This window comes from Cupressus sempervirens, chromosome 5 (genome assembly GCF_028749045.1).
Source record: "Cupressus sempervirens isolate cs-2001-9-10 chromosome 5, ASM2874904v1, whole genome shotgun sequence".
Classification (NCBI taxonomy): domain Eukaryota; kingdom Viridiplantae; phylum Streptophyta; class Pinopsida; order Cupressales; family Cupressaceae; genus Cupressus; species Cupressus sempervirens.
In genome coordinates this window covers 243,753,823-243,777,759 of record NC_143122.1, presented here as the reverse complement: position 1 = coordinate 243,777,759, position 23,937 = coordinate 243,753,823, and positions in this window count along the sequence as shown.

Here is a 23,937-nt window from a genome sequence, read left to right as displayed (position 1 = left end):
ATTTACTCAGGCAATATACCCTAGAAATACACCAACAAATTTTGAGGTAGTTGCCAATACTTATAGTCTTGCATTATTGTTCTCTCCTGTCAAGGTAATCTATGTTTTAATTTTTAAGTTATATGCCTACTATTAAGTTATATGCCTAACTTTCTCTTTAATTGTGTTAGTGCTTTGTTTGAGGAATATTGCTTACTTAAAATTCTCATGTTTTCCTTTACAAGTTATTGCCTAAGTATATTGTGCATTTATTTACTTGGACATAAAAGTTGAATTATGGAAAATGCTTTCCTTAGGAGTTACATTATTTATCACAACATTGTAAAGGTAGGGTCAAATTTGGCAAGTCAAAGTAAATGTATATCTATTTTTTTATGCTAATTGATGGTAGATTCTAAATGTGTGACAATGATTACAATGGATGGGATTCATCAATAAAGCTATACTTATGTTCTTGTTTACCTATAACTTCAGTACAACATATATGTATACGCTTGAAGAAGAGATGCGCAACATTGTACTTGTGCCCTTTCCATATGATAATTTAGACATTTTCACTCCTTGTGATACCACTCTCTCTATTGGCACAATTAAGTACTCAAATAAGAGTATTACATTCTCATTAATTTTTTGTGATCTAATTTTAATTAACCTATGTTGAATATTAGTTTGATCTATGTTCATTCACTAGGGAAAATACATTTTTATATTTGCTTAATGAGGTGTGGATGTAGATGGAATTGTTTTGAAGAGGGAAGGATTCCTTAATTATCAACATGGCTGCTACATCTTGTCAATGAGCCTTGTCATAACATACTAATTTAGAGATGGAATATACATGCTTGCAGAGTTCAAATCATAGTACACTAATTTGAAGCTTCTAGCTTGCATTCACATTAAGGAGCACTGCTCTTGATCATGAAAGTAAGTATTTATTTCTAAATCGCTTTAGTTATCTGAGGACCTTCTATATGAACCTAATACATGTCATTGCTAATGGACTTAATCAACACAAATAAGTTTATGTGATATGTTTGACATGTTTATCTCAAAGTATGCCATCCAATGATTTAGTGAACAAAAACAACATGTAACTCCAAATACATTTATGATCTATTTATTAAACATCTATTGTTTAATTCAAAACAAACATACAAAAGTTATGTTTGGCCTTATTTGAGCAATCTTGTATGTTCAAGTGGTAGACAATGTGATCCAAACGATGTGATCATTGCACCAGTGTAGTCCTTATTTTTCTTAAGACTTAAGTCATGCTTTTCTTTTTAAAAATTTGATGTAATGTTGTTAGGCATTGTTTGAATCTCCAATACGATCCATATTGTTTCAATGACTTCAATCCTGCTTTAAAAGATATTAAAATGTTGATTCAAGGCTTGTCCTATGGTCCACGAGTCGAAACAAGATTTAGGGTGTGTTGCATGCATGGAGACCTCAACCAAGGTGGAGAAAATGTAAGAGGTGGTAGGATAAAACTTTATTCACTTTGGACACTTTCTTACAATTTTACCTTGCATCTGAAATAGCTGCTCACATAACACTTTATCAAACAGTCCAGTACCTTGTTCCTACCACAACTAGAATGGAGAGAAGACATTTTAAGTGAGAGATTTGCATATGTTGCACACATGATTTTTACAATTTTTTCTACCAACTTCTTCATTTTGTTGCTACCAAAAATTTACAAGTGAATTCCATGATGATAGATGAAATATTAAATTGAACCCGTGTGGAAGAATGTTGAAGATGGTTGTGTCAATTTGGGGTATTGAGTGAAGACCATGATGATAGATGAAATAGGAAATTGAACCTGTGTGGAAGTATGTTGAAGATGGTTGTGTCAATTTTGGGTATTCAGCTAAAATGGTATGCAAGCCAAATTTATTTAAAGATGACAAATGTAAGCATGGTTACAAATTCCTTAAGATGGCTATGCCTCTAAAGTTTTCTGCCATGGCAAGAACTAACAATAGAATACTATAATTACCAATTTTTTTTTATAATGCAAAGAGCAATCACAATTGTGAATGCTTGTTTGAAGGGAAGTAATTGCTCTAACAACATTGTCATCACATATTGTCACACCTGCGAGGGTAACTTTTGATGGATGGTCATTGCTCTAACAACATTAATGTCGCATGTTGTTGTTGTCGTGACATCACATATGAAATATGTTTGTCATGTTGATATTAAGGTCAATTTGTATATTAGTGATTCACATAGTCAATATTTAGTTGCTATTGAGTTTGGTAGTTGCTACCAAGCTTCATAACCTATGTACAATTCATACAAAGTGTAGCAGTATCTACCGAGTTGTTCAGTGCAAGTGATAGAAACTCTAGTGTTAACTGATCTCCACAATTTCAACCAAGTTACATGGTGTTAACCATGCTCTCTAGTGTCTACCAAGCTTGCAGTGTCAGCAATGTGAGTCTATTGTTGACTGAGCAATGGAGTGTCAACCGAGTGATTTAGTATATGTTGAGTTTTGCAGTGTTCACTGAGTTACATAGTGTTGACCAAGTTCGAGCTACTTGGAAGTGATTAGTATGAATTGAGCCTCTTTTTCAACCAAGTGCCAGATGATGCTATATTTTGACAGTGATTGCTCAGTATCATAACATTGCCAAGTTTGTCTTTAGAACCCGAGTTACATCAGTTGGGCTGACTTTGTGGATTTTGGTGAAACTTGTATTGTAGCAGACTCCAGTAAGTTATGCTTTGGATTGCTATATATGTAAAGCATTGTATCATATCCAAACAAGTATAATAAGCATGGAATAAGAAGAAGTGCAAATTAAGAAGGCTACAAGAAGTATAAGGGACAAAAAAAGATTTATCTATGACAACAAGGTGATCATTACCATTTAAGGAATCTCAACCAACAAATCAAAGATCAGCCACTAGTTCATCCTAACAGGTATATTGGTTAAATCCTTTAATAAGGTAGGCTTAACAATCTTATGTAAATCTCTTTACCGAGTGCATACTTCATTGTATGTTTTGTAAATCCTTTCACAAGGTGGACCTCACAGTCCTCATTGCTCCTAACAGGGAAGATCATCAGAAGTGATCAATTGCAAGCCTTAACATGTTAACTTTATACTATAGTGTATATGAGCAATGTTAGTATGCTAATAGAAACCAAATTTAAATAAAGCTTCTACAAACTAAACAAAATTCATAAATTTCAAGATAGACTAAGATGAACTCTCAATTGAGAATATGAGCCATTAATGAACTCTCTCAATGAGAAGCTCTCTTGTTGAGTAGCTTTGTCTAAATAGATAGGATGTATGCTCAAGCTTATGCTTCAAAAAGGGCTTCAAATGGAGTTGGAATTTGGGTGTGAGTGTATGGTTTTGCTGTAAAATGGCTTCTTAAAATGGCATTATGACTTTACTTCATGGATTGTGTTATTTTGCAAAGGGGAAGGATCCAATTTATAGACAAGAGGCTTGATGGATTGAGGGCTAAGATGCAAGGATGGGGAAAAGCTCATGGAGGGCTCAGATTGCATGAGAAGAGAGCACATGGATTGTGCTTCCTTACAACCAATCAGGGAGTGACACATGTCATAGGGTGAGAGGATGGAGGAAAGGGGAAGGATGAGTCAACAAAGGAGGCTCAAGGGATAAAATTTTCATAAAGACCCTCATAATGGCTTGGAAGAGCAATAAAAGGGCTTGGAAGAGTCACTTATGGCCTAGTGGGCTTCATAAAGTTTTATTGTTGAGATATTTTGAAGGAGATGAGAGGAATGTTGACTTGGGCTTGATTAGGAAGGTTTTAAGCTTGCTTAGGATTGTACAAATGATTAGAGGATGGATTAGGATGGTTTAGGATTAGCTTAGGGATAGGCAAGTGGATGGCATTTAATGAGAGTGGGTGAAGGAGGAGATATTTGTTAACTTTGGCTTGGGTTAGTAAGTCTTAACCCATGTTTAGGGAATGTGACAAGGTTAGGAGGGGATTAGGATTAGGTTTAAAGACATCTTCTAGAAGAGTCTAGACTTTGGATGAGGATAAAGACTTTCTAGAATAGTCTAGAACTTCCTAGGATGAGGATGAAGACTTTCTAGAAGAGTCTAGAACTTCTTAGGATGAGGATAAATTAGATTTTTAAGAAATAAATAAAGTTTTATTTATTTCAAGGGTTTGGGTTGAGGAGATATTTATTAAAACTTTTTTAATAAACATGAGGATTAATATTTAATCTTAATTAAATATTTTGAGTTGGGATTAGGGGTAGGAAATGATGGGATTAGCCTTGAATCAAAATTAAAGAAGGATTAGAAGATTTTGGAAGAGGTTAGTGGTCTTAAGGAAATTGGCCAAGTTTTGGGTAAAAAATAAATTTTTTATTTATTTTGGGTTTTTTGGTCAATTTATTAATTAAATAATTAATAAATAAGGAAATAATGTTTAAATAAGATTTAAATATTTTTGGGAGGGATTCCTTAATTAAATATTTTTAATTAAGATAAAGGGATTTAATGGCATAAAAATAAATAAATAAATAAATAAATTAATTAATTAATTAATGATGATGTCATCAGGAATTTTTCAAAAAATAAAAATACTTTATTTTCTAAAGGTTTTTAGGTGTCTACATTTTGCCCCTCTTTGATGTGATGCCGCAAGTGGCATGGCATCAAAGATAAGAAAATAAGATGCCCAAGGCTAGAGCAGAAGAGGAGAGAATGGACTGCAAGATGCCCCCTCAAGAAGGTGGTGGGGAGAGAAAGTGAGGCTCGACAACTTCTTGAAAAGTACAAGAATTCGAGATGAGCAAGAAGACTCAGATTGGCTTAAGAGAAGAGGTTTAGCTAGCTCAAACTCTCACTATGGGAGAATGATAAAGGGAGAATTAGAGGCACAAGAGGAAGCAAGCTTAAGTTCTCAGGGATTGTAGAGGATGAAGGAGTGGAGCGCTATAAAAGGAATCCAGGATGGGGAGATGGATGAGGGGACTAAAAAGCTGATGCAATAGGATTCCAAAGAGTCAGATTGGCGGAAGATGGGTTTCGGAGATCCCTAGGACTAGGATTGTGGATCTCGAAAGATGAGGCTTGGTGGATTGATTTGGCTTGGTGGATCCCTAAGACTAGGATTGTGGATCCCTAAAGCTAAAGGTGAGGAGTGATTCAAAGAGATATTGATGCATAAGTTGGGGTAGGAGAGACGGATGCTGGATATGGATGGGAGATAATGGAGATGAAGGAAAACCATTGAAGCTTTTTGAGTGGGGGGGATACTTCAAAGAGAAGTACCACCATGTAGTTGAGCACTAGATTTGCTATAAGACTGTTGGTTAATTGCCAAGGTTATCAAGAACATCAAGGCCTTTTCACCAACTGTCCAGAGGACTGACGGACTGACTCAAAACAAACACACAAGGATTTCTCCAGCATCACACATGAATCTCGAAAGAATCAGAGTGGAATCGACACTAGGTAACCGACAAGCAGAAAAGAAAAACAAACAAAAGACTTGATCAAGACCTTACGCCCAAATTGCCCCATTCATAGTATACCATGCTATGGAAGATCGTGGCAACTTTGAGGAGGGAACAAAAAGATTGTTTGGAAAATATACTTCAAGACCCAAAAGGGAAGATTCCAAATCAAAAGAAAGTGAAAATCCAAAAGAGAAACATTTTCCAACGAGATGGGTAGGATGAGGTACTAACAGACCAAGATCAGACATGAGGAAAGCTATATCCTACAAGGATCTATCGGAGAGCACCTAAGCTGGTGGATCTGGATGAGTGATGCGTCTGGAAAGCTGAACTAAGAAGGATAACACTTTGGTGATAAGAGATCTAGCTAAAGGATGCATTGGGATAGCTAACCAAGGGTTGTGTGATGTGTGCAAGATGTTGAGCAAGGATGATCTGACACGAAAACTGGATAGATACAATGGTACTAAGCTAAAGAGGATGTACAAGCTGACGGACAAAGATATGTTACAAATGTACAAGGTTGTTCATGTTTGGGTTTTGTGAGATGGAAATGTTCGTGAAGGGTGGGATGTCTGCAATAGTTGATATGCGGATAGGTAGATGGTTTGCAAAAAGCTTAAGGAAAATGGGATTCTTTGTGTGCATGTGATAGGATACAAGCTAGGATACAAGATTATTTACAAGCTAGACTATGGTACAAGCTTTGGACAAGATTCGGATATACAAGGTATGATACAAGGGATGATACAAGATTTACAAGCTGAGGTACAAGATTTGCAAGCTGTACAGGAGGTATTTACAAGCTCCAATAGATTTTGGATATTTGGTTGGAACACCAAGGGAACAAGAAGGTGTTTTATGGGATGGTGGGTGAATGGATGAGGGATAGGATAGTGATAGATAATGGATTAGTCTTAGTACACAAGGCACCTGAATTACCAGGTTTTCACCAAGGTACCTATCCAAGGTGCTTGAATTGCCAAGTTTTCACCATTGGACGCTTATTTCTCTTTACTATTTTATTTTTTTATTTTTTCAAAAGCTGGGTATACCAAGGATTTTCAAGCATAGAACTTCTTGAGATGAATGATGTTAGTAGGATCATTCAAGAGTTCTCCTTCGGGTGTAGATAGCTGATAGGCTCCGGAGCCAAAGGATGCAGTGACAACATAAGGACCAAGCCATGTAGGTTCAAACTTGCCTTTCTTTTCTCAATTTGCTTGGACTTTCATGTTTTCTTTGAGGACCATGTCACCTGGCCGAAAGTGTCGTGGAAGCACCTTCTTGCTGAAATTCCTTTTGAGACGAGTTTGATAGGCTGTGAGATGATCATAGGATTGTTATCACTTCTCATCTAAGAGATCTAGCTAGGTGAGCCGAGCTACTCTGTATTCTTCATTTGATATTTGCCCTTGCAAAGATATGCGCAAGGAGGGAAGTTCAACCTCTATAGGTAGTACCGCTTCAACACCATAGACTAGGGAGTATGGAGTTGTGCCTGTGGATGTATGAAAGGAGGTTCGATAGGTCCATAGGGCTGGATTTATTTGTAGGTGCCAATCACAGCCGAAATCATTGACAACTTTCTTTAGGATTTTGAGGAGGGTTTTGTTAGTTGCCTCTGCCTAGCCGTTACCTTGTGGGAAATATGGACTAGAAAAGCAGTGATGGATGGAGAGGGAAGTGCATAATTCTTCCATGTTGAGATTTTCAAAGTTACCTCTGTGGTCGATGAAGATGGTGGATGGGATGTCGAAGTGGCAAACAATGTGGTACAAGATGAACTTGGAGACCTGAACTCCTGTAGCTAAGACTAGGGGGACTGCTTCCACCCATTTAGTGAAATAGTCTGTAGCTATTATTATCCATTTATGTCCATCAGATGACAGGGTTGTGATAGTTCCAACTAGATCAAGGTCCCAACAAGCGAAAGGCCAAGGTGGTGCAATAGGCTATAGATCCTGTGCCAGAGCGTGCACAAGATTTTCATGCTGTTGACATGGGAGACACTTTCTGACAAACTCACAGGAGTCTTCTTCAATGGTAGCTCAATAGTAGCCTACTCTAAGGATTTGTCATGCTAGGACAATACCACTCGTGTGGGCACCGCAAAGTCCAGAGTGTACTTCTTTTAACACCATCGTGGCCTCATTTTGGTTTAAACATCGAGAGAGAGTATCGTGATAACCCCGTTGATATAGGGTATTGGCTATGATAACATAGCGGGAGGATTTTCGAATGAGGTTCTAGTGTTGGGTACATGTGAGGTGAGGGGATATGATACCATCATTAAGGTAAGCATGAATCTCATGGTACCAAGGGGATTGGGGACCAACCAAGATAAAAACATGATTTGAATCCTCATTCGCATAGGCGGGTGTGAGGAGCTGCTCAACTAAAAACTCATACTGTGTAGTTGCTTGGGGAATTTCCAAGAGCGAGCCTATAGTAGCCATAGCATATGTTGCTTTGTTCTGTATTTGAGGCACTTGTGTAAATTGAAGCCTTGTACAATGCTGGGTTAGTTGATCAACTAGCTCTTTGTAGGGTAATAGCTTTTCATCTTTGGTTTGATATTCATTTAGGGCTTGCTTGATGATGAGCTGAGAATCGCCAAAGATTTATAGCTCAGCAATGTTCCATTCTACATCTTTCTTTAATCCTGCTATGAGGGCCTCATATTCAGCTATATTATTGGTGCTAGGGAATTGTAGCTTGAAGGCTTTTGGAATGTAATCTCCTTGAGGTGTGACCAACAATATTCCTGCCCCTAATCCATGAGATGTGTATGAGCCATCAAAATAAAGTTTCCATGGGGGTTGTTCTTCAATTAGACAGATATGCTCATCTGGAAATTCTGTGATCAACGGATAAGCATCTATTAGAGGTGCATCAGCTACGTGATTTGCTATAGCTTGCCCTTTGATTGCCTTTCTATCCACATAATGGATGTCAAATTCGCTAAGGAGCATAACCCATTTGGCCAAACGGCCTGTAAGTGTTGTTCTGGAGAGCATATACTTGAGAGGGTCAATCTTGGAGACTAGTTAGATGGTATGACTTAGCATGTAATGGCGAAGCTTTTGAGTTGAGAAAACAACTGCCAAACAAGCTTTTTCCATAGGAGTATAATTGAGTTCATAACCAACTAGGGTTCTACTGATGTAGTAGATGGCTCTTTCTCTGCCGTAGTCATCGAGCTGTGCTAGAAGTGCCCCTAGAGCAGTAGGCGTTGCTGATATGTACAAAATTAGGGGATGACCAAGAACTGGTGGAACCAAGATAGGGGGATTGGTGAGATACTACTTGAGCTGATCGAAGCTGCGCTGACATAAAGGATCCCACTTGAAGTTCTCATCCTTCTTTAGTAAATGTGAAAATGGTGTACACTTATCTACAAGCTGGGAGATGAAGCGCCAGATGGATTGAAGCTTTCCCTGAAGAGAGCAAAGCTATTGCAGTGTCTGGGGAGGAGGCATGTCTAAGATAGCCTTGAACTTCTTGGGGTCGATCTCTATACCTCGTTTAGACACTATAAAGCCTAGAAGCTTGCCAGATGTGACCCCAAAGACACACTTCTTGGGATTCAGCATGAGATGATATTTGGCTAACCTATCAAAGACTTTCTCTAGGTCAGCAAGATGATCCATGAAGGTATGAGATTTGACCAAGATATCATCCACATAATCCTCCAAAATGCTATGGATGAGATCATGAAAAATGGTTGTCATACCTCTTTGATAGGTAGCCCCAGCATTCTTTAGGCCAAAAGGCATCATGTTGTAGCAAAAGGTTCCCCAAGGGGTAGTGAATGCTGTCTTATGTTGATCCTCTTCTGCAATCTTGATTTGATTAAACCCAAAGTCCAAAAAGAAATTGAAGTTAGGTGAAGAGGATGTTGACCAGAATTATTAAAGGAAGAAGCCAGGACTAGGGTCACACTTGCAAAAATCCAAGCATGATTCTTCCAAACATGGATACATTGTAGACACACATAGCACATGATAAGACACCCATCCATGACAATAACTTCTCCATAGCTGATCACATGATGGAGTTATCAACAAAAGTTTAGATTGCATTGCATGCAAGTGAGGTGTTACAAGAAAATTGGGACAAGATAATGGCATGCATCTCAAAGACACACTCTGAATTCTTGTCACATTTTGGTATTAACATATAGTATACACCTTTGACATTTATGTCAAAAAGGGAGAGAAGTATAGAAGTATAGATGAATGTATATATGTATAAAGAGAAGAAGAATATGTAAATACATGTAAAGAATATATGTATGGGGAAGCAATATTTTAGATACATAAGGTTTATGTACGGGGGAGCAAAAAACATCTTTTACAAAAGCAATTTTGAAAAATCTAAAAAATAGAGTATGTTACTGAGTTGTAGACACAAAATGATGATAAAAGAATGATTTGACTTGTAATTTTGAGTATTTAGTTTTTGGGATGATAACTATTTTTGTCACTAATGACAAAGGGGGAGATTGTTGAAATTAAGGTAAATCTGTCTATTAGTGACTCACACTTAGTCAATATTCAGTTGCTACCGAGTTTCTAAGTTGCTACAGAGCTTCAGAACCTATGTACAATTCATGCCAAGTGTAGCAATATCTACCAAGTTGTTCACTGCAAGTGATGGAAACTCTAGTGTTAACTGAGCTCCACAGTGTCAACCAAGTTACACAGTGTTAACCATGTTCTTCAGTGTCTATCGAGCTCACAGTATTAGTGATGTGAATCTAGTGTTGATAGAGCCATGGAGTGTCAACTGAGTGATTTAGTGTATGTCAAATTTCACACTATTCACCCAATCACACAATGTTGACCAAGTTCAAGATACTTGGAAGTGATCAGTATGAACCAAGTCTCTTGGTCAACCGAGTGCCAGACGATGCCAAGTGTTGACAATGGTTGTTGAGTATCAGAACATCACCAAGTTTTTCTTTAGAACTTGAGTTACATCAATTGGGCAAACTTTGTGGATTTTAGTGAAACTTGTATAGTAGCTGACTCCAGTAAGTTATGATTTGGATTGGTATATATGTAAAGAATTGTATATTATACAAACAAGTATAATAAGCATGTAATAAGAAGAAGTGCAAATTAAGAAGGCTACAAGTAATATAAGGGACAACAATGATTTATCTATCACAACAAGGTGATCATTACTATTCAAGGAATCTCAACTAGCAAATCAGAATTGCAGATTAGATATCAACCACCGGTTCATCCTGACAGGTGTATCAATTAAATCCTTTAACAAGGTAGACTTAACAAACTTATTTAAATCTCTTTTTCAAGTGCATACTTCATTGTATGTTGTGTAAATCCTTTCACAATGTGGACCTCACAATCCTTATTGCTCCTAACAAGGAAGATCGTTAGAAGTGATCAATTGTAAACCTTAATAGCTTAACTTTATACTTCAGTACTAAAGCTTGTGGGTATCATCCTCACCCTGGTTTTACTTTCAATTTGGAAGGTTTTTGGGTCATCGTATCTTATGTCAAATTGCTATGAATGTTTATTTAGATAAAAATATTATGTGGAGGATTAATTGGTGAAATAAGATTAATTTTTATTGGTTCCTAATTCACCCTTCTCCTCTTAGTAACCTTTCCTACCTCATATTTCCAACATGTTGGACCTGCAACAAGGCCATCACAAGTGCAATGATAGAGTAAAAATGTAGGTCATTGTAATTGTGACAGTCATCCGTCAAAATTATGATGATGTGAAGAGAAAATCTTACCCTTTGTTTTTTTCAAATTGCAATGACTTTAGGCATCCCAATCGTGACAAACTAGCTTATCATCATAATTTGTGATAGCAAAAGTATGACGCCAGTCTGACAGGGGCCAATTCGTGTTACTATCACTCAGGCAACGGGTGGTCATCACAATTGTGACAGCCTACCATCACAATTCAAGCCCAAATGTAGTGGTGTCTATCTCATATTAATCTCTCCCCTAAAATATCAGAGAATATTTTAACTCATTCTCCATCTAGAACACTTCTCCCCCATACATAAGAGATGATTTTCATGCAATCTCTCCCCCATTGACATAAATGACAAATGCTTCATTATGTCAATTATCTACTCCAAGACTTCAACCAATTCAAGGGTCCAAAGACATTTTCCTGTACTAGCTATCAAGAGTCCTTGATGACTCTACTCATCACAAATACTCCCTCATATAGGAAGCATCAACATTCAATCAAGATAAACAATAGTTCTTTATACCATGGGACTGATGCTATTTTTGCATTGTCTAGTCAGAACTAGGCAAGGGCATAACCCCAAGCATACCTCACAAATACTCATATGTATCATTAGGTAACAACTTCATCAAGATATCTGCAATCTTCTCTTTTGTACTCACATGTTCTAATATAATTTCTTTCTCTGCAACTTTATCTCTTAAAACATGATACTTAATGGATATATTCTTAGTCTTAGAATGCAACACAAGATTTTTAGAAATACTTATTGTACTTGTGTTATCGCAATGTATGGAAATAGGTTCCAAGAACTCTATCCCAATGTTCTTCAACATTTTCTTCATCCACATAATCTGATTACAATTGTTTGTTGTTTCTACATACTCTGCTTCTATTGTACTCTATGAGATACAATTTTTTTTCTTACTTAGCTAATAAACCAATAATCCTCCAAGGAAAAATGCTCCACTGTTGGTGCTCTTTCTATCATCCATAATGCCTACCCAATCTGCATCAGTATATGTACATAAAGTAAAATCACTTGATATGTCATACCATAAACCAGAATCAATTGTACCCTTCAAATATCTGAATATTCTCTTCACTATTGCATAATGTACTTCTCTAGGATCTTCTTGAAATCTTGCTACATACCAACTACATTTGCTATATCTTGTTTGGTGTGAGTCAAATATTGCAAACCTCCAATCATAGATCTGTACTTCTTATGCTCAACTATAGGTGTCTTATCTTTGTTACATAACTTGTGACTAGTTATCATAGGTGTACTAGTAGGCTTACAAGTTTCCAAGCCAAAAGTTTTCAACAAGTCCTTCAAATACTTAGCTTGTGATAGGAAGAGATCATCAATGTTTTACACAATTTGTAGGTCCAATAAATATTTCATCTCACCAATCATTACTCATATCAAATTTGTTCTTCATTTCATCAACAAATTTGTCACTTGTGTCATCATTACCTCCAAAGATTATGTCATCTACAAATATCACAATAATCAATAATCCATTCTCAATTTCTTTCAAATACAAATTACTGTATGTCCTAGCTTTAGAAAATCCCAACTTTACCAAATATTTGACCAATCTTGACTTTACATCCATCTAATACACTTTGAACTTCTTACTTGTTGCATAAGCCAAGAACATCCTTATTGCTTCAATTCTGGCAACAGGGGAAAATGTCTCTTCATAGTCTATACCTTCTTGTCATGAATATCCTTTGCATACCAATCTTGTTTTATTCCTCACAACCTTACCTTATTTATTCATCTTGTTTATGAAGACCCATTTCGTTCCTATAACATTCTTGTCTTTAGGTATAGGAACCAATTCCCATGTCTCATTCTTCACAATTTGATCTAGTTCTTCATTTATTGCTTGAATCCAATGATCATCCTTGCATTCCTCATCTACACTCTTTGGTTCAACTTGAGAAATCAAACACAATTCTTCATGTATTCTATTTCTTGTCATAACTCCTCTTTCTTTACTTCCACTAATCTAATTAACAGGGTGATTCTTTGCCAAATTTTTGTTAGGTGTAGGTGTTGCTATTTCAACTCTTACTTCTTCTCTAGGTTCAAATCTTGGTTTTCTCTGTTCAACAATTTGAACATCATTTTTCAAATCATTGTTAGTCTATGAGAAAAATTCAACATTTTCTATAACTGGTTTAGGATTATCTTCTTCTTCATCAATAATAGTTACTAAAGTTGTTTCTTCCATTACTTCTTCTTTCTCAATCAATTCAAGCTTATCATGATTAATATCATTCAAGAATATTTCCATACTTTCTTTAATTATTTTATCATCATAAAAAAGGAAATAATTTCTAGTCTTCCTTACTCTCATAGGACATTTGGATGAAAAATGACCAAATTCTTTACATGTCCAACAAACAAAAAAAATCATGTCATTTGGCTCTCTTTTCGTAAGTAGGGATATTCCTTCTTAAATATTTTTGTCTTCTTTAGATCTAGATCTATCTTCATTTGATTTGGCATTCCTTAATAAAGTAGGTCTATTATTTTGTATGGAACAAAAGAATTCTAGATCTAGAAACTTAATGTTCTATTCTATACATAATTCTGATATCTAATCAAGGAACTCCATCTTCTGAATATCAAAATTAACTCCATCAAATTTAGCACTTTCTTTTCTGAAATGACCTACCATTGATCTCTTTAAGTTGTTAATATTTTCCATCAAGGACCTAATGCTCTGATACCAATTGTTTGAAAGTAAAGTCCACCAAGATAACTGAGAGGGGGGGGGGGGGAAGTGAATCAATTATCCAATCATTAAAATATTTATCAACCTTATTAATTCTTAACAATGTGAATAATATAACCACCAACCATAAGAAGATACACATACATAATGACACCAGATATGTTAACTAGGGAAACCCTTGATCAGAGGGAAAACCTCGGTGGGGATGGTACCCACAAAATGATGTACTAATATAAGAGTTCCTTGTGAGAGGATGGACACTAATAGGAGCCAATGAAATAAATTTAGTACATATCAATCCTTGTAAGGAGACTTTGAATCCCTGTTAGGAAATTCCAACCCTATTATCAGTTGTGTCAACCCTATTAAGAGTTGTAGAAGGCAGAAGGACTCACTGTCCAAATAACTTTAGGGGTAAGATCACTGAACTTATTGTCCAAGTGATCTTTGTATTATTCCTTGTAGAATAATAGAAATGAATGATCTTGAACTCCTCTATCTTCTTGACCAAACCAATCCTCTTCTGATTTCAATACCAGATCACCAACTTCGCATCCAAATAATCCCTTGGATTGCTTACACGCATTTACCAATTTGCATATAACTTGCCCAATACAAAATGGAACACACACTTCATTACAAGGAAAGTAACCTTCCTTTATAGCACATCTTCAAAATAATTTCTTGAGTTGGCCTTGAGGCTTTCCCAATTAATTATAATGGGACCTCATCAAGCTATTACAATTATTTTACAATTACACAACACTTTGGGCTTATAGTCATTTTAAATTCTTACACGTACAACCTATGACCTTGCACACTCACTGACATCATCATCAATTTTTATTTTATCACTATCTAACTATGGATGTCACAATTTTATCCTTGTTAAGAGATACAATCCAAACATTAGAAACCACTTGTCTACTCACTGTCTTCTACAATTCTTGAAAAACCTTTGCATGTCTTTGACTCTTTATTTGCACACTTGTCCACATCATCTAGACACAATGTGTAATATATTCTCAAATGTGCATGAAATTATCATCAACATGCAACCCATAAGGCCTCATTCTCTATCTACTACTCTATTATTCTTAATAGAAACAATACTATGTTTACATCAATGACAAACACAATCATGAATGCAACATGTCAATCATGCAAATAATCTCTTGAAGTGTTCCAAAAATTCTTAGGATACTCCCCCAAAGGAATACAATCAGCATTCATGCTAACAATACATCTCATAGCCCAAAATCATACCCATTTTCGTGCCAATGTTAGGAAGTGGAAAATCATCCTTAGGGCATGCTTTGTTTAAGTCTCAAAAATTAGTGCAAACCCAAATGAAATTATCATGTTTAGAAATAGGTACAATATTGGATATACATTGAGAATAATTAATGGCTCTAATAAATCCAACTTAAATAAGTTTCTCAAGTTTAACTTTGACAAGTAGAGCTACATGTGGATGCATTTTTCTTTATTTTTCTTTTGCAAGTTTAACACCACAAGCTATGGAAAGAGAATGCATGATAAGATTAGTATCAAACCTTGGAATACTTGAGTAAGCCCTAGAAAATATAATATTATTTTCCAAGAAGAAGTTTTTAAACTCTTTATTTTCCTCTTTTGACAAATATTGAGAAAACTATAAGATATGTTGTACTTCTTTTGTGTTGATATTGATTAGTTGTGCTGACTCTATCAAAAGCAATGATCTTCCTTGAAAATAACTAGGAAAATTATCAAGTATTACATTCGTAGGTGCCTCAAAGAGTTTCTTACCTTTGGATGTGTCTTTTATTTTTACTATTTTTGGCTTTAATACTACCACAAAGTGGTTTTCATCATCAAAGAACTTATTCTTTTTTATTTCTCATTTTATTTTGTGACTAAGAGACTCGATATGTAAATCTGTCATGCTAGTACCTAGTTTAAATGATAATGTGTTGCCTAGTACACATCTTAGCTCTTGGATGGCTGATACTCTTATAGCATAGATAGGAAGCAAAGTTCTCAAGTATTTGCTACATACAGTTTCTTCTAATAACTTTCCTCCTAGGCTTCTTATGGCACATACCACTTCTTTCATCCATGCACCATATTGAGCAGCATTCTCTTCTTCTTCCATTTTCATGTCATCAAACTTCCCTCTTAGGCTCTCTCTTTTGGCTCTCTTGACATTATCATCTCCTCGATAGATTCTTGATAATGTTTCCTACATCTGATGTACAATACCACATTCTTTGATGTCATCATACTCGACATAGCTTAGTGTTGAAGCAATATCTAACATCAGTTGATTGTGCTCCTTTTTCTTGCTCATGTCATCTGTAGTGAGGGGTCCTGCAGGGTCTACATGATCAACTGTGATTGAGGTTTGTGCATAGTCGCTTATTGATTCGAGGTGCAGCTTCGTCAAACTTTTTCATGCAACAAAGTTGTCTTTGTTTAGCTTGGGAACTTCTCTCTTGGACATCTTGATCTTCCTGCTGCTAGTACCTTGAAACAAATCAGTAGTGGGCTCTGATACCAATTGTTAGAATTCTTTAGAATAACTGAGGGGGGGGGGGGGGGTGAATCAGTTATTCAAGGTCCAATAATGTCTAATCCAAATTTTCTAATAAAATGAGAGTGAATCATAAGTACTATACTTTTTACTTTCTTATCATGCATGCAATTAAACATTAAACAATCATGAAAAGTAAACATGCATCACACCATAACACAAAGGATTTTGGTGACCCAGAAACCCTCTAGGAATAAGAAGGTAAAATTGGGGTGGGGATGACAGCCATAAAATAACTGTGCAATTGATTTCAACCACTTCTGATGGTTTTCCCTGTTAAAGGCTTTACACACTATTAAATGTGACCCTGTTAAAGGATTTCTACACCCTATTAGGAGTGTGCCCTGTTAGACGACTTAAGAACATTCAACTTAGAATGCCACCCTATTAAGGGATTTACATAGAGCTGTTAGGCTCACCCAAGTCCATGGGATTTATAGTCACCTTCTCAAAAGAATATGTTATCCCTCTCTAAGGATCTCCTATCCTTCTCCTAAGGATCTCTTATCCTTCTCTTGAGGATCTCTTATCCTTCTCTTGGGGATCTTCTATCCTTTTCTTAAGGCTTATCCACCTAGTTGTTAAGATAACCTAGCAATGTAGGATTTCAATGTCTAATACAATGGTAAGAGAGTATTAGAAAGGTTTTGACCTGATAAAGATTGCAACTTTAACCTTGCAGATTTTAGATCACTCTTCAGTTCTTTTCTTTGCATGGCTTTTCTCCCTTGCTGACAGCTTGTTCACCCTTTAAGATCTATCTCCTTGAGTTCTTCCACTCGTTATGCCAATGAACTCTATGGTAAATTGATCAACTCAGAGTCTTGATGCTCTATGCTTACTCCTCACTGTGTCCCCTTCTTGACACTCTCACTAGCCTCTTCTTGGCTTCTTCACACGACCACTCTTATGACCAACTCCCTCTCACACGCACACTTGATCTTTGACCTGTAACTCCTTATAAAGAAGTTATTTTCTTCATTTCCCGCTCAAATCTTCCCACTTATCATTTGATTTGATCTTGAGAAAATGATATTGTTTTTCCTCCAAATTGTTTCTTCCATAAACTTCATGATAAATCCATCAACATTCACCTTGAATTGGTTTGCATGGTTTACATAAAATTTTGTGACATCTAATCATCATCCTTATCATCCAATGAATTCACAAAATTCAATGTAACAAACTTATTGTTAATGATCTGACGAATCTTTTGACTTAACAAATAATGTAGCAACTCAGCATCATTGGTTTACTGATGCTCGGCACCTGAAGAAATTTGCTCGGCATCCATTACCTTTCTTTGATGCTCAACACTTGAACAATTACTGTGTTACTCGACACCTGAAGGATTTCTTGGCACACACTAAAGTTGAACTTGCTCGGCTTCAACTAAGAGTTTGCTTGGCTCTAACTAGCTTGCTTGGCTCTCTCAAATGAACTTAGTTAGGCTTTAAAAATGACTTAGTTAAACCTTACATCTTTGATGTGTCTCAGTGTGTCCATCCTCTTAGAGTATGTCACCAATACACTATTTCATCAATGGCTTAGCTGATCCTTATACTTCATTACAACATCATAACTTCAACCTTTCTCTAGGTGCTCTAGTTACATCTTATTGATTGCCTCCTCCTTGTCAATCAACCAATTGATAGTACTTGGATCACTAAAGCAATTGTCATTCCTGCAAGTAGCAAGTTTGACATCAATGACAAAACAATGATTGAAAACATTCTTTACCAGTTCCATCATTCTTCATTCACGATATTTTCAATAATTTCCAATAGTAATCATACAGATCAGTTCCTTCTATTTTCTTTCTAATCATTATAAATAGTTTGTATTGAAATTCTTTTAATCAAAGCTTGAACTAATAGTTGTTGAAGGACTTAATAATATATGTAAATCCTTTAGCAAGGTGACATTCTAATTGAATGATCAAAGTCCTCTAACAAGGCCACTCCTAACAGGGTGATTAAATCCTCTAACCAGGTCATATTTAAAAATGTGTATTGTAACCTTTAACAAGGTTGGCTCTTAACAAAGCTCACTTTAAAAGAGTGAAAAAGTGGTGACATGTTCCTGGTGGTTTTTCCCAAATTGGGTCTCCATGTCAAATCCTAGTATCAAATTTGTGTTGAATGTTTTATGGTGTTTTATATTTACATGTTTACATTCAACAAGTCTATTATATTAGGACAATGAACTACTAGTTAATTTTGTTTATCAATATACAATGGAGACCGAGTTACAACAGGATAAGCATAACTGTTAATGTTTACTATTTGTTTGTTCAATTGGTACTTATGGACCTTGAATAACTGATTCACCCCCCCCCCCCCCCTTAGTTATTGTAATCATTTTAAGAATTGGTATTAGAGCCCAATGCTTATAAAGAGAAGCTTGAAGGTACTTAAAGCTAAAGATCATGACTCACAAAAGAGAGGTACCAAAGCTGAACAAGGATAAGTTTCCTGCATGGAAAATGTTGATGAGGCTACACATAGCTAGTATTAGTGATGTTGTAATAAAATTTATGGATAATGAATGTGAAGATAATAGTCGTTCCTCTGATTTCTCAACAATTGAAAGAAAAGAAAGAACACAATCAAGCAATGTTCGAGATTGCCTCAGCCCTAAGTTATGTCGAGTTTGATGATATAAAAGAATGTGATAGTACAAATTAAAGACCATATATGCAAGAGATGATAATGTCCTAAGAGCTAAATAAAAAAACCTAAGAAGTAAATTTGATGAAATGAGAATGATGGAAGGTGATAACATAGTATAGTATTGTACAAGAGTCAAGGAAGTTTCCAATTCTATTCAAGGAGAAAATGGAGAAATCAAAGATAAAACAATGATAAGCAAGGTATTAAGAACTATACTTCATGTATATGCCATTAAAGTTTCTACAATACAAGATTTGAGATGCATTCCAAGTAACACTTTGACTTTGATAGGTGTAATTGGTAGACTTACTACTTTTGAGATGTCTAATTTTGATAACTGCACACTTGCTACTATTGAATCTACTTTTAATTTGTAATTGGTTCTTAGCAAAAGAAAAGGAAAACATGTGAAGAGTGATAGTGACACTTCTGATGATGAGCTTGATGAACTTGAAGCACTTACTGCAAAAATATTTGGAAGAGGCAGAGGTAAATACAAAGGTAAATTACCTATATTTTGTTTTTCTTGCAAAACTGTTGGTTAGATAGCTACAAGATGTCATGATAGAGAAGGCAAGGACGATAGAAAGGAAAGCAACTACAAAGGAAGAAGAGATTATCAAGACTAAAAGAAGAACAAGGATGAAAAAGGTAAGAAATCTTGTTATATTGCTGAAGAAAAAACTAACATTGAATCTGAAAGTAAAGTTGATGAAGTTGTCTACGTTGCTATGAAAGAAGATTCTAATGAAGATGAGAAAACTAATTTAATTTCATATGTGAACAAAAGTGATAGATGGATAATTGACAGTGGTTTCTCTAATCATATGACTAGTGATAAAAAAAAAATTGAGGATATTGGAGCATATAAAGGTGGATGTGTTAAATTTGGTAATGATATTCCATGTGTTGTGAAAGGTAAAGGTACAATTCAATCAACTGACAAAATCAAGTGTGACAATGTTTACTGGGTGGAAGGACTTAACTATAATATGTTGAGTGTTTCATAGCTAAACAAATCAGGATCCAAAGTTGAATTCCATCATAGAAAGACTAAGATATACGATGTTGATGGTAAGTTGATTGGAATTGGTGATTAGATAAAAGGTAATTTTTTCTATTTAGATTTATCTATTGAGACATATTTTTTTGCACAACAAGAAGATGTTTGGTTATGGCACAAAAGGTTATGTCATGTAAATTTTGAAAATTTGATAAAAATTAGTAAGATGAAGAAAGTGAGAGTGTTGCCTAAACTAAAGAAGCCTGACAATGCTATGTGTAAACAATGTTAATCGGGAAAAATGAAAAAGTATAGTTTCAAGACCAAAACATACGCATCTAGTGATATTTTGAAATTGGTTCATGCTGACCATTGTGGACTTAGTGATGTTCAAAGCTATAATGGAGATAAGTATTTCATTCTTTTTATTGATGACTATTCTAGGATGATGACTGTGATGTTTCTTAAAGCTAAATTTGATGCTTTTCAATTATTTAAGTGGTATTTGGCTAGAGTTGAAAAAGAAATAGGGAAGAGTTTAAAGTGTTTGAGATATGATAGAGGTGATGAATTCATTTCCAATGAGTTCAATACATTCTGCAATGACAGAGGAATTAAAAGATAGATATCAGCACCAAGGACCCTTCCTCATAATGGAATAGCTGGAAGGAGAAACAAATCAATAATGGACTGTGCAAAACATTGATGATGGAGAAGAATGCATCTCAGAAATATTAGAGAGAGCTATCAGTACTTCTTTCTATATCTTAAATATAGTACAAGTCAACAAAAGTACAAATGCTACACCTTTTGAACTATGGTATGGATATGCTCCTAATGTGAAATATTTCAAAATATTTGGAAGCGAATGTTATATATTCAAAGATAATAGGAATGGAAAACTTGATGCAAAGAGTCATGAAGGTATATTCTTAGGATATTCCACTAAGAGTAAAGCTTACAAGTGTTTAAACTCTAACACTAAAAAAATTGTGGAAGGTGCAAATGTAAAAGTTGATGAATTTGCATAAAGAAATGATGTAGAATGTAAGGAAGAACCTAAAGATTATAGTACATTCATCTATGTGGATGTTGGTGCTCTCAGCATTCATATTGAACAAGCAAACCAAGTTGTAGTTTCCCAGCAAATAGGAAATGATGAAGTGCAACAACAGATTGTCGAGCGACAGATAGTCAGTGTCAAGCAATAGGTAGAAGATGTCAAGTCATAGATAGACAATGCTGACCATCAGACATACAGTGTCAAGCATGTTGAACCTAAACCTAAACTTGGACAAGAAAAAGAAAATGAGATCGAGATTATTTTTCAAGATGAACCTTGTTGAAGAACAAAGAAGAAGACCACCTATGCTAGCAAAATATGTAAGAAGACATCATAATTTTGAACAAATCATTGGGGATGTAGAGACTGGTGTTACAGCAAGAAAGAAACTAAGAAATGATACATGCTTATTTTGTGAATTTAAACCCAAATCAATAAAGGATGCTATAGACAATGAAGATTGAATCCAGGCAATGAATGAAGAAATTAAACAAATTGAGAAGAACAATACTTGGATTCTAGTACCAAGACCAAAAGACAAAAATATAACTAGAACAAAATGGGTTTTCAGGAATAAGCTAAATGCAAATTGTGAAGTTACAAGGAATAAAGTGAGATTACTATGCAAAGGATATTCTCAAGAGGAAGGAGTTGACTATGGAGAAAGTTTTGCTCATGTTGCAAGACTAGAAGGAGTTAGAACTCTACTTGCATATTCAATCTACAAGAATTTCAAGGTATATCAGATGGATGTTAAATCTGTATTTTTAAATGGTATACTTGAGGAAGAAGTGTACATAGACCAACCTAAAGGATTTGTGGACCCAAATAAGAAGAATATGGTATGTAAATTGAACAAAGCTTTATATGGATTGAAACAAGCCCCAAGAGCATGGTATGAAATACTTCATAATTGCTTAGTGAAGATTGGTTTTTAAAGGACAAATGATAACAATAATCTATACTTAAAGACTAGTAAGAACAATGAAGTATTGTTATCTAAAATTTTTGTTGATGACATTATATTTGGATGAAAAAAAACATTATGCAAATCATTTACTGATGAAATGAAAAAGGAAATTAAAATGTCAATGTTTGGTAAAATCATATTTTTTGTGGGATTGCAAGTATGTGAAAAGAAGCTTGGTATTTTCATTATTCGGTGCAAATATATCACGGAGATACTAATTTTTTTTGAAATGGAAGAATCAAGACTAGTGAGCACACCTATGTCCACAGGACATAAGTTATCTAAAAGTGATGAATCTGCTGATGTGAACCAAACATTATACAAATCAATGATTGCAAAATTACAATATGTTGTTCATGGTAGACCTAATATTGCATTAGTTGTTGGGATAGTTGCTAGATTTTTAGAAAATCCTAAGGAGATTCATATGATGGCAGTGAAAAGGATATTGAGATATTTGAAAGGTACAAAAGACTATGGATTGTATTACAAGAGAAGTATAGATTTGAATTGAATGTATTCACTAACTTTGATTGGGCAGGAAATATTGATGAAAAAAAACACTAATGGAGGTACATTCTTTCTAGGAAAGAGATTGGTGTCATGGAAAAGTAAGAAACATAACTATATTTCCTAATCAAGAGTTGAGGTTGAGTCTGTGGCAGCTACAATGAACTGTTCAAACATTATGTGGATCAAACAATTGTTGAAAAAAATAAAGGAAGAAATTACAAATCATGTGATTATCTATTGTGATAACACAAGTTCTATTGATATATCAATGAATCCAGTGATGTGTTAAAACAAAGAACATTTATATCAAGTATCACTACTTGAGAGAACTAGTTCAAGACAAAGAAGTGACTTTAGAATATGTGCACACCAAAGAAAAAATTGCTAACATTTTCACTAAAGCCTTACCTAAAGATACTCATGAAATATCTTAGAGGTAAACTAGGGGTGATTCCCCTAAGAAATGTGACTTAAGGAGAAATGGTGCATTGTATCAAATGTGATAATCAAAATACCTTACACATTGATCCAAACAGTTCTACTTTAGGAGGTGCCTGAGGTAGTCAAGTCAAGTAAAGAAGATGAAGGAGATCAGTCATAGACAAATGACAAAATTCAACCAGACATGCAAATATCTACATAATCAAGATGTATGAATCAAAGAAAGATAATGTCTTTGGCATTTTTGTCAAAGAGGGAGAGAATTACCATAGAGGGAGAGATATACTATAAGAAGGAGAAAATTACTAAAAAGGAAAATATACATAATAAAAGAGGGAGATTTGTATTTTGAACTTAGAGGGAGTTTCTAAAATTGTATGGATGAGAATCAGAATGAAACTAAGGATATTGGTGTTAGTCCCATATTGGTTTTGACAATTGAGTGTCAACACACTTAAGAAATTTCTAAGTTGATGTCGAGTATAATATAGATGTCGAGCTATAGTATGTATCGAGCTAGAAATTCAACAAGTGCCAAGTTACAATTGATGCCGAGCTAGTATATGTGCTAAGTAAAATATAGAAGCCAAGAAAAACTAAATTCCTATAGATGTCGAGCAAGACAGAATTCCTATAGATGCCTAGCATCAACAATCAGTAACACAGAATCAACATAAGATTTTATGTCCTCACAAACTCATATATAAACCATTTTTGAGCCAAC